The sequence below is a fragment of the Tamandua tetradactyla genome, chromosome 21 (genome assembly GCF_023851605.1).
Source record: "Tamandua tetradactyla isolate mTamTet1 chromosome 21, mTamTet1.pri, whole genome shotgun sequence".
Taxonomy (NCBI): Eukaryota; Metazoa; Chordata; class Mammalia; order Pilosa; family Myrmecophagidae; genus Tamandua; species Tamandua tetradactyla.
In genome coordinates this window covers 24,377,024-24,389,812 of record NC_135347.1, presented here as the reverse complement: position 1 = coordinate 24,389,812, position 12,789 = coordinate 24,377,024, and positions in this window count along the sequence as shown.

Below are 12,789 nucleotides of genomic sequence, written 5' to 3'. Positions count from 1 at the left end.
TGAAATCTTATACATTAACTTGACTTTGTAACCTGCCAATGATACTTGTTTATTTTCAAGTTACCTTTCACTAATAAAGGGAATGTGCATTAAATTCCTGTTGATAAACTTCAAGTATCTCTCACAGATACATTTAACAAGGCCATCTTACCAGGCATGGCCTGAACCACACAAAGAGAAATATTATGAATTGCTAAAAATTAATTAACAGACTTTGATTATTTTTAATTGCCTTTTCCTCAAGATGCAAAAAGATTAAATTTTAGTAAAGTAGAGAAATCAAAGATTTGCAGAAATAGACTAATTCCTGTTCTTAAATGTAATATGTACAAAATTGCATCAGTGACAACAGTATAAGCTTGATTACACTAAATTCTATAATAATTCGGCATAATTTTCCACCAAAACTGTCATATGAAATATTTATGAAGATAAAAATGTATAAAGCTACCCATTTATAGTAGTTGCAGGAGACATTTAGATATAAGCACAGAAAAAAATACTCAAGAATACAAAGAACATACAAGATTAATTATGATTCCTGTTTATATATGTGGACATTAGCATTATTTTTTTTTAAGTCTTGAAACTCTCCTAGAGTGAGTGAGTGAATTAAGATTGCTTAAAATTAAGGTAAGAAAGTATTGTTCAGCATAAGAATTGAAGAAAACCCAGTAGACAATTCAGTATTATACTACTGAGAGGTTTGCTAATTTTTGTTTTAAATATTTCTATCATTTTTGTTTCTAGTATGATTTGACCTCAGAAAATTTAAATCTTTTATTTGAAATAAAAATAATAAAATGTTTCTAGTAGTATGTTTTTATTACAGTTATTTCATGTTATATTTCTATATTCTAACACAAGTGTGCAATACGTTTGATACTTAATAGTCTGGTTCTAAGGCTCATTTCCATTTTCTCTAAAATGTTTTCATGAATCTTATTTTCATCAAGAAAACTTTATGTATTGACTGATAAAACATATCTAATATAACAAACTACTAAAAAAGACACAAAATCAACATAAGTTTAAACAATAAAATAACAGAATGCTATTAACTTAAAGGCCCAAAGAAACATGCTAACAATGTGAGATAAAATGAAAAGGATAGAGCAAGGTTTTGAAGTTCTTATTGAAAACCTTTACAGAAGTCGATTAGTTGAATAGAAAAGTAGCTTTTAGCTTTCCAGTATGCAGGAATCCAGACATTTAAAGGAAAAAACAAACTCAGCATATGCATAGCCTGTTATCTGCTAGTAGCCAACATGTCACTATCAGGAGATAAAAAAATGTTTTACTTAACTACTCTACAAGGAAAGTGCAATGTGTGTGTGTGTGTGTATCACGTATACAAATATACACATACATATATACATATTGTTAGATGTACAGAAATTTTCTGTTTCATTGAATATATGTGGTTTTCATATGCATTGCATGCATACTAGAGTGTAAATGTAACTGATATAGTAAGTAAATGCAGTGATTAACAATATCAAAAGCCCCATTTCCCTTTAATCCTGAGTTGGAAAGATCCTCCTGGCATCATCCCCAGGTCTCTCCTCAGGCCTGAAAGCAATTAATACTTTCTGACTAAATTTGTTCAGTTGCATTTGTTCAAATGTATCCAGCTATGAATCCTTATACAAAGTTACTTTGGTAAATGTTTTTATAGTAGAACATAATTTCCTTGGTTGTGAGTTCTTGTTTTTCCAATGAAATTGAACTTGGTGTTTATCCCCATAAGGACACAATTATGGTTTCTTGTAGCTCCAATTAATGTTTCATGTTATTTCATAAACCATTATGTAAAAGGAGTGCATCCTATCCACTTACATATAGTGGCATTTAAAAGGCAGTCAATCTAAGTTTCTGGATGCAAATTGAAAGATGAAATAATTTGATTGTGTCGAACAAGCCTTCAATTTTAAGCAAGTCAAATGTAATCTACCTTTCAAACCAATACACAAATTTAATTATATGGGACAATATTTTCTCTTTAAGTTCATGTTATAGAACATTTTGCAATGTGAGCTTAAAAGCATTCTTCAAAATTGCTTACCTGGGCCACAAATAAGTTACACAAACATACACATACCGGTGCGTCCTTTGTTTGGCCATGATACACACACATTATTATATTATTGCTAGCATATTATTTTATCTGTACTATCTAATATTGTTTTAGCTATTTTCACTGGTCTATCATTCACACATCTTTACATGGGAGATCTGACAGCTTGCCCCTCAAGCTGTATTCACAAGAGTGATCCTCAATATAGACCAAATGGTCCTGGGATCAAGACAACCTTCTGAACACTGGCAAAGTGTCTTAAGATAGCAAACACATTTTAAGATCTTGAGCATTGTGCTTGTTTGAAAGGATGTATGTCCCCTAGAAAAGCCATGTTTTAATCTAAATCTCATTTCGTAAAGGCAGAATAATCCCTATTCAATACTGTATATTTGAATCTGTAATTAGATCATCTCCCTGGAGATGTAACCCAATCAAGAGTGGTTGTTAAACGGGATTGGGGGAAATGTGTCTCCACCCATTTGGGTGGCTCTTCATGGGTTTACTGGAGTCCTATAAAAGAGGAAACATTTTGGAGAATGAGAGATTCAGAAAGAGCAAAGCAGAACGACATAGCTTTGAGAAGCAGAGTCCACCAGCCAGCAACATTTGGAGATGAAAAAGGACCATGCCTCCCAGGGAGCTTCGTGAAACGGGAAGCCAGGAGAAGAAGCTAGCAGATGATGCCGTGTTCACCATGTGCTCTTCCAGATGAGAGAGGAATTGACCGTGTTCATCATGTGCCTTTCCAGATGAGAGAGAAACTCTGACGATGTTCGCCATGTGCCCTTCCGCTTGAGAGAGAAACCCTGAACTTCATTGGCCTTCCTGAACCAAGGTATCTTTCCCTGGATGCCTTAGATTGGACATTTCTATAGACTTGTTGTCATTGGGACATTTTCTCAGCCTTGGAATTGGAAACTAGCATCTGATTAAATTCCCCTTTTAAAAGCCATTCTGTTTCTGGTATATTGCATTTCGGCAGCTAGCAAACTAGAACAGGCATGTATGTCCACATAGATCTATTGATATAAGCCTTTATGTACCTTGAAACCTCTGAGTCTTACCATCTTTTTGCTGCAGATTAGATAATATTTAAATTCATCAAATATTTATAGAATACTTACTCTATGCAGTTTACTATGAATTGTCCAAAAAACATCAAAATGTGAGAGATCATTTAATGGATAGCTAAGATTTTTCCTTTCACGTATACCAGAAGGTCCTTTAAGAAAGGTCGTCAGCAGCTATTAATATCTAACATTCTATTCCTTCTTTTGTAAGTTGTTGTTTTTCAATGTGTCCATTTTCAGAGGCCATGTTTAGCATTGAGACACCTATTAGCATTATAAAACACCTCAAAATACTAAAATAATTATAAAATTCCTCAACCCAAACCAAAACCATCTATCAAATTAAACCAGAAGTTTAAGGAAGAGTGCAAACATTTTTAAATGTTAAATTGAAACCTATAATCCCACAGTAACTTAACTGAAAAATATTCACATCAAATTTATGCATCATATGTTGTTGACACAGATTTTCCTTCAAATAGGTCACCTGATATGATGGAAAAATTGTAAACTTGATATTTTAAATTTAACTGTGTGCTCTAATATGCATGAAGCTACAGTAAATAAAATAGAGGAAAGTGTGTCACGCATCAATGGGAAGAACTCAAATGATGGTTTCAAATGTCAAATGTAGATTACCGAAAATTAATTTCTTACAGAGAAATTTACTGAGCATTTGTCAAACTATTGAAGCAATGTAAAGTGTGCAAATCTATAACTAAATGGCAAAAGAAAAGAGTATGCAATTTTATTGAAGATTACTGCTCTGAGAAGATTATATAATCTTGTTATTAAATGCTGCTTTCCTCCCACATTTTATAGCTGTCAGTTTTTCGAACAGAATTTTAGTTCTAAAACAGAAAATATTTAGGCAAAAACTTCATTGGCATTCAGCGTTCTTGTTGAGAGTGAATATGACAACTTAGCTAAACCCCAAAAAGAAAAGCCTCCGCTTTTACAATCCATAAGATATTTCAAAGAAAGAAGTCTCATAATTAATTACTTTGACTCTGAAAATGCTTTCATGTGCATGTTATACTTGGGTATTTATAATGAGAGGATCAAGAAGACATATATTCATAGAGCATGGCTCATGAAATACAGGATCTCAATTATAGTCTATAAAGCTGACATGCATTGTTTGTTTTTGCTTTTTTTTTTTTAGTGGGGAGAGTTTGTTTTCAGATGATCATGAGGAGAGGAAGATGACCATTTTCTTCTTTTACCATCTAAAAAAAAATGAAACATTGAATTCAAATACCTTTCAAACATAATCCTTTCTCTTGGCATTCCTATCACTGAGTGAAGAAATAGGAACCAACTGTGATTTTATTGTTAATTGACATGAGTACTATTGTTTTAAATTAACCTCGTGTGAACCTATCATTTAGTAACCAGCCACTTAAAATCCTTAAGCAAATAAATGAATGAACATCAGTAGAAAAGCAGGTAATGGCCTTCACAATTCACTTGGATTGGTACCTTTCAGAAATTATGATTCATAACAAACATTTGATAAGGAGATTAGCTTCATAATTATCCTGTGTCATCTGGGAATTTATTATTCTTATTTGTTAGGGGTATTGACTGTATAGTTATCATGGGCTAACTGGTATTGATATTGTTCTTACTACAATTTGCAAACGTGAATTAAGTTTACCTCCTGGCTGTGTGATTTTTGGAAAGTAATTAATTAGTGCTGGTCTCCTTTTCGCCTTCTGTAAAATGGAAATAATCATAGTAGCTTCCTATGAGGTTTAAGTAAATTGGTTGTTCCCTTCACCATTAAACTAGTGAAAAATTTACTTTATCAGCTAATTAATATAAGTGAAATGACACCTTGCAATTTCCTGTAAAAATTATCTGGAAGGCCATAATAAAGAGATTGGAGTAAATCATATTGCAAGTGTATACCTTCGTTTGTGTGCATGTTTGAACATAAACTAAACCTGATAAGTCAGAATATTTGTAACCCCCAAACTTGAAAATTTCCTGGGGAATAATGAAATACTCAAATCTCTTATCTTTGAAAAGATAATTTTCCCCTTACTTTCCACAGATTTAAGGCAACGTTTACCTTCAGCCTCTACATGAAATAGACATAATATATAGGGCCTATGGAATAAAATGTAATAACATCAAATTGCTTTTGTTGCTGAGCAACTCTTGCCTGAAATTTTCTTTTGTTGGTTATATTTTATTCTTAATTCTTCAGGTTATTTTAGGGTTGTCTTCCTAGGATAAGTGGCTTTTAGAGCTAGTGACAGATTGCTGCAGATGGAGAGGCAAATTACTGCCACACTGTTGTTATCTCTTAATTGACCAGTAATAGGGGCTGTATCATCTTGTTCCTTGGCTTCTTCTGTGACCGGAATACTGCTCGTATTTGCAGCACTGCCCTTACATAGAAAATATCCAATTAACTTTTTCCAGCTGATATTGGTCTCACATCCCCTCTTCTTTCTGAACACATTTGTTTCATCCTGATTTGACAATATCATGGAAGAGGGCAGGGCAGATGAGAAAAACTGAGAAGACTCCATCCTGCTAAGATTGAGCTATGCATTTGCAGGCACCAGATCTGCGTGGTAATATTTGCCTTCTACCTTGCAAACTGGCTCAGGTTTCTTTCTAGATTTACAAAGCAAATAAAATCACTATTTGTTCTCTGATGCAGTTGCAAAGCTAAACTTGTGGAAATGATAATCTCGCTAAGACTCGGGTTATTCTTCTGCCTTTCGGTGGAGACTCTTATCAATTTCTGAGACTCTATTCCTCAGGCCCATAAGAAACAGCATTTTTATTAAATTACTTAAAAAGTACTTCACTGGCGGCTCTAGGAATATGGTTTTAAATTTCACATTCATGAAACTTTAATCTTTTTTTTTTTTAAGGAGGACTGCAGTGATGGAATACTCACGTAGAGATTGTCAAAGATTCACTTAGAATTTGCACCACTAATATTTACCTTGACAATCACAAACTAACAATTAATTTTCTGTAACTACAATATAATTTTTTGCTCGAGTTCCAAACTTTGATCCACCCATCGATGTAGTTAGAAGCTGGTTCTCTTCTGGATAATTCAATTTCAACATCCAAAATAAGGCTCCAGTTGCTGTAAGTCTCTGACATCAATTCAAGGCAGAGTATTAAAATATGTAATCAACCTCATTTTACAATATGGCAAACTGTTTTTTTACATTTGCTAGCATCTGTTTTTCTTTTATAGAAACAATGATAAAACGTTAAACAGATAAAATCAATTTCTTCTGCATGTTTGGTGTCTAAGCTCTCGTGCAAAATGATAATTTATATTTAATTCTCTATTTCTATTGATTCACTATTTTGGAATTGAGAAGATTATATGCTACTTTGAAAAGAAAATGAGGCTTATATGGCATTTGGAGAAAAATATTCAAAGAAACCTGTTTACGATATTCTCGGTATTTTTTTCTTTGTATTATAAAAAAACGGAATCAATTGCATGGTGTTTTCTACATTTTTAATGTGTTTTGACTAGAAAATACATTAAAATAATATGTTAATTATTTAAAAAGGGAAAAGTGACCTCTGCCACCCAAGAGCTTGTCTGGTAATATCAACTTTAGTGTCACTCTAAACTGGCCTGGCACTTACATCCAGCTGGTACTCACAGGTAGCTGTTGCTGGTACTCCCACCTAGGTAAGACCACTCTGTGGTGATGATAGATTATGAAAAAAAGAAAAAAAAACACTCCATAATAATGTCTGAACCATTGTCCAAGGCACACAATAACAAACATCTCCCTCTCCTGCTTAATATGACTGTCTACTTCTTCCTTACAAATTGTAGTTTCAGCCTCAGTCTCATCTGCCCTCTCTGTAAGAATTAAAGACAGCCCATCATAGATTTACCCCTACTTTTTTCATTACATGCAATCTGGAGGACAGACCCATTTCGCTTAACCATCTTCAAAATTGTCCAGCACAAACCCAAATCCTTTAATAAGTCTTTCCTTCTACCCTCTTACTGAGACAGCCCAAATTTCACCATGGTGTGAGTTCTTCCTTGCCTCAACAAATATTAAACCCAAACTTTTTCTACTACTGTTATATTCCAGGAGGTCTTTGTCTAGAGGTCATTGACATTATATTTGTAACCTCATATTTCAACAAGTTACCCATGTAACTCCAACTTTCGTCTCTTCCTGAAGCAAGCCTACAGATGAAACCATGAAAGCCTAAATTCAGTTAGACATCAGTTTTGGGGAGAAAGCTTTTTTGGTTGGCAAATGATCTGATGAATTCATCTTGATTTTTCCCTGGTGTTTTAAATCGGTTCTGTAATTTCCCTGCCCATGTGGGATATGATCTTAAGCCATGGTCTTAAGAGAACTCGTCCACGTGTTGCTCACACTCTGAAAAGGTAAACAAAGTTATACAGACCTATGATCATAATGTCATCGTGGCTACTATATGAAAGAGGTTTAAATGAACACAGAGATGATAAGACATGTTATGTATAAGTAAGCCTTTGATTTAAGGTTTGCTACAATGCACATTGTGATAATCACTGCCCACATCCTTTTAAGCAAAGGCAATATATTAATCTCTAAAACATTGTAGGCACTATAAAAATTGTTCATTATAAGTTTCTAATACAAATTTTTAATTCAAAAATATTCAATACAAAAATATGCAGAGAACAATTCAATATGATTAAGAATTGATAGACTAAAAATCATCTCATGATGTACACATACTGAGCAAGAAACATGGCATATCTAGTGTTAGAGCAAATTAATTGTTTGAATTTTTTTCATTATCAATTTCTATTTTGTGGACTAGTAGAGAAACAAATATGGTAAATAATATTTTTTTTGTGATTTTTCCCAATTGTGTGGAACAAAATGTTAATGTTTCACCTTTCTTTTTTTTTTGTTTATTTCAACTTTCTTTATCATTTAATTTCAAGAGAAAAAGTTGAGGCAAACAATACTAATCAGTAAGAAGTAGCTGAAATAGCTAATTCACAAGATATTGTAAGATCTTCAGAGATCCAAGCAAATTTTAAGGACTTCCTTTTCTTCAAATTACACATAATTGCTGCCTGGGAAAAGTCAACCTACTGCTGAAAAATTGTCTTATTTTGAGTGTTTTGTTAAAGGTCTGTTTTGTGGTCAGTTGATATTGAATTTCAGTTATAGGCAACTGTGATTAGTTAAAAAAAAAAAGAAGTAAAATTGAGTGAGTGATAAAGAATAACAATCACTCTCTCTTCAGGACTGGAGAGAATCAAGAGAAGTAAACAAGTTCCCATTGTCTTATTTTTTATATTCGATTCGATGTAAACAAATAAAATAATTTTGCAAATGCATGGTAGTTCTGAACGTCACGACTCAAAGTATTCCAAATTCCAAATGTAAACGAACTAAAATGGATATATTTGTGTGTGTATATATTATATATGTATATATATTATATATTATATATGTATATATATAATATATATATATACACAGAGAGAGAGAGAGAGAGAGAGAGAGAGCTGATAACATTTAGAGGTTGATTAACTCACTGGACATTATTTTTGATTGAGATTTGTAAAACTGGCAATTTTGCAATACTTTATTACCGTTCTGTAAAGAATACCAACATCAATTTTCAGAGTCTATTCTTAGGATGACAATCTATTGAGGACGAGATGTTGTCTCAGAGGAAGTAGAGATTTTGCAACTGCTGCTTTGTCAATGAGCAGGAGTCACTAAAAGAGAAAGATCTAAAAATGAAATATGAGCTGCTTCAAATAGATCAGCTGATAAACTGTATTATTGATTTTTAAAGCTTTTTTTATTATCATTTTAGTCAGTTCATATGGTATTCTGAAATTCTGTTTTTGCTAATACTATAAAAATTCACTTCAAAAGCCTGATAGAAAGTCAGTAATACTTTAAGACTTTTATCACATTAGTAACTTTCTTATGATATAAGAAATTCAATAAAGGACAGAAAAGTCACTGATCCTATAGCTAAATTGCTAATATAATGCAGCACTTACCACTATGACATGAAATATGCATTTTACTCTGCTGTTTTAAAGCTTTCAATCTTTGTTTTCTAGCCCTTTGAGAGACCTTTCTGTGGTGTGTTTTTTCACAATAAATGTACAATAATGTGTAAAAGTTCACAAATAGTAAAACAGCAGGGCATTGATTCTTCTAAAGAGAAGAAAAAGGTCATCTAAGAACTAATCATACTCCTAGGATCACCCATAACAGAATTCATATTGCTGCAGAATACTTAAAATGGCAAAGTCTAGCAAAACCTTATAAACTAAATCTATGGCAAGATCATATTTCAAAGTCAGGAAGTGTGCTGGTCTGAATCTGTGGTGGACCCCAGAAAACCCATGCCCTTTGATCCTCATTCAATATTGCTGGGTGGGAGCATTTTGATTGTTTCCATGAAGATGTGACCCACCCAATTGTGGGTGGTAACTTTTGATTAGATGATTTCCATGGAGGTGTGTTTCCACCCACTGAAGGTGGAGTTGCTTGCTGGAATCCTTTAAAAGAGGAAACATTTGGGAGAGAGTCCCTTTTGGTAGAGCCACGTGAAAGCCAACAGACGCCCCCATGTTCGCCGTGTGCCCTTTCACTGAGAGAGAAATGTTGAACATTGTCGGCCTTCTTGAACCAAGGTATCTTTCCCCAGATGTCTTAAATTGGACATTTCTATAGATTTGTTTTGATTGGGGCATTTTCTCGGCTGTAGAACTTGTAAACTAGCAACTCATTAAGTTCCCCCTTTTAAAAGCCATTCTGTTTCTGGTATATTGCATTCTGGCAGCTAGCAAACTAGAACAGGAAGCATTTGTCAATAGAAATTTGAATGAGGTATTTAGAAAAATAGTTTCAACAATTAGCATTACATAATTAGTGCTCTGAACAGACAGCCACTAAGATATTAAAACTAGAATTTACTTAAAATAAGTCAGAAACAAAAGAACAAACATTGTATGGTCTAATTTAGAAAATACTCATAAGAAAATTAAGGCCTAGGTTGTAAACTCTTATAGCAGTCATACTTATTCCTGAGTTTTAAGTATTATTTCTAAATTCAGAGACTCTGTGCTCACTGTATATAACCCGATATTTCCTTGGAACTTTGGGTACCTCTCTGTGTGACAAATAATACTCAGAGCTAGAGTTCTACAGCTCTGAGAGTCAGCATCATGCTATACAGGAGTTGTTAAAGAAACCTAAAAAGAGATTGCACTTCAGTGACAGATATGAACAAAGCTTGCTTGGATGGGGCTAAGGCAAATCAAAATATAAGATAAGGCATGATATTGTCTGTATTCTAAAACTTCATTGTCTGTATTCTAAAACTTCATCTTTTGTGTGAGTCCAAAGGAAGAGATGTTTATTTTGTCCAAAATTTGAATTTTATGTAGCACACAATCTAACCTAATCTGTCCGGCTAATTCATTTAAACAAACTAAACACATGGAGCTTAAAATAGGAAATACGTTCTTATAATTCTATACCGCTTAGTGTAATACCCTGATGCATTCCAGAGCATGTTGGGCAGATAACACAAAGTATTTGCAATGTCCCTTGAAGACTGGAGAGGAATAAGGAATCTATTAAACTTCTCTATCTGGGAAATTCCTGCTACTCTCCCAAGCATTAGAGGCTCCCAATTTAAGAGGACAAGGCCTTGATCTTGAGGCTTGTTCTTATGAAACTTATTTTTGGTAATGAGGAAGCTAAGCCTAACTATAATTATGCCTAAGAGTCACCTCCAGAGAACCTCTTTTGTAGCCCAGATGTCGCCTTTCTCTCTCTAGGCCCAATTCTGCTAATAAACTCATTACCCTGTCCCTATGAGGGACATGACTTCCACGGGTCTAAGTCTCCCTGGAAATGAGACATAACTCCCAGGGATGAGACTGGCTTTGACATTGCGGGATGGACAATGCCTTCTTGACCAAAAGGGGAAAAAGAAATGCAACAAAAAAAGGTTCCATTGACTAAGGATTTCAAATAGAGTCATAAGGCTATTCTGAAGGTTATTCTTAGACAAACTTGCTAATTACCATGGTATGCTAAACCCCAACCAACAGTAATAATGGAAACCCTAAAGAATACCGAATATGTGGGAGTTTGTAAAAGTTCCACTCATTAAGTTTATTTTTCTGAAACCTAAAATCTACAAATTGTTCCTTTGCCAGACAGCCCTGAAATATACAGGTACTAGTTTCTCCAAGAACATCAACCAGTTACGTTCCATACCCCATAATATTAACACCTCTTTTCAACCTGAAAAAGTTAGAATGATCATTGCCCACCTATCCCTAAAGAGAAGGATCAAATGAGAAGGAGTTGTAACAGCCAAGATAAAATTTTAACAAATGAGAATGGCTACTGAATCATTATATTGATATTTCCTTTTAGTCTCCAGTGTGTCAGAGAAGCTAGAAAGAAATACCTGAAATTATGGAAATTTAACCCATACCATCCTTTGAAATTTTTTCTATAACTATTTGTTAAAAGTACTTTGAAATGTAATGCTTTTTTGCACGTATATTTCACCATAAAAATGTTTTTTTTTAAAAGTTCTCTTTATCTCATTTTCATAATCTCTGGGATACATGGGCTTTACTTATTGAAAAAATGGGTATCTAAAACAGAAAATGCCACCTGGAGTGACAATTGAAGCTCTTTCCATCTCTATAAAATCGATAGTTTGGGCGGGCCGCGGTGGCTCAGCGGGCAAAGTGCTTGCCTGCCATGCCGGAGGACCTCGGTTCGATTCCCGGCCCCAGCCCATGTAAAAAACAAACAAACAAACAAAATACAATAAAACAAGAAAATGTTTAAAAGATGTTTCCCTTTCTTCCTCCCTTCCTTCCTTCTCTCTGTCTTTCCTTCCCTTCCTCCCTCTCTCTAAAAAAAAAAAAAAAAAAAAAAAAATCGATAGTTTATTAAATGCCTCATCTGTGCCAAGGTGTGCACCAGTAATGTGACTTATGCCAATAAATTATGCTTTTATTACATCTTTTAAGCAACCAGAACTCTCAGTATAGAAGATGTCATAGTCATTCATTCATTTTTTAATTCATCAAATATTTATGGTGCACTTAACTGTGTACCTGCCACCAGGCATTTTTCAATATTCTTGGTATATAATGCTGTACAGGAGAGATAAGAAATGGGATGTGTGAAATATAATAAATTATTGAGTTCTGAGTTCTAACAAGTTCTAAGCACAGTATGTTAGCTGGTGATGGGGTCCTTGGAGTGGTCAGGGAACGCTTATCTGAAAAGATGACATTTGAACAGAGACCTGAAAATTGAGGAGGAGCCAATACTAAAAATATCTTAAAAAACAATTACAGGAATGAACAATGTAAACTGTACTGGGAAGACAACTTCAGTTGAGAGAAGGAGAAAATAGAATACTACGTGCAGAGAAACAGGTAGTAGTAGTACATGCAAGGCTTGGTAGGCCACCATTACAAGTTTGGGTTTAACATAGGAAGAAAAAGACACTCATAGCAGGTATTAAGCAAAGGATTATCTTTGAGTCAAGCAGATTGAAAGCATAGGGGCTGAAAAGATAAAGGCTGAATCAGCATGCGTGCACACCACA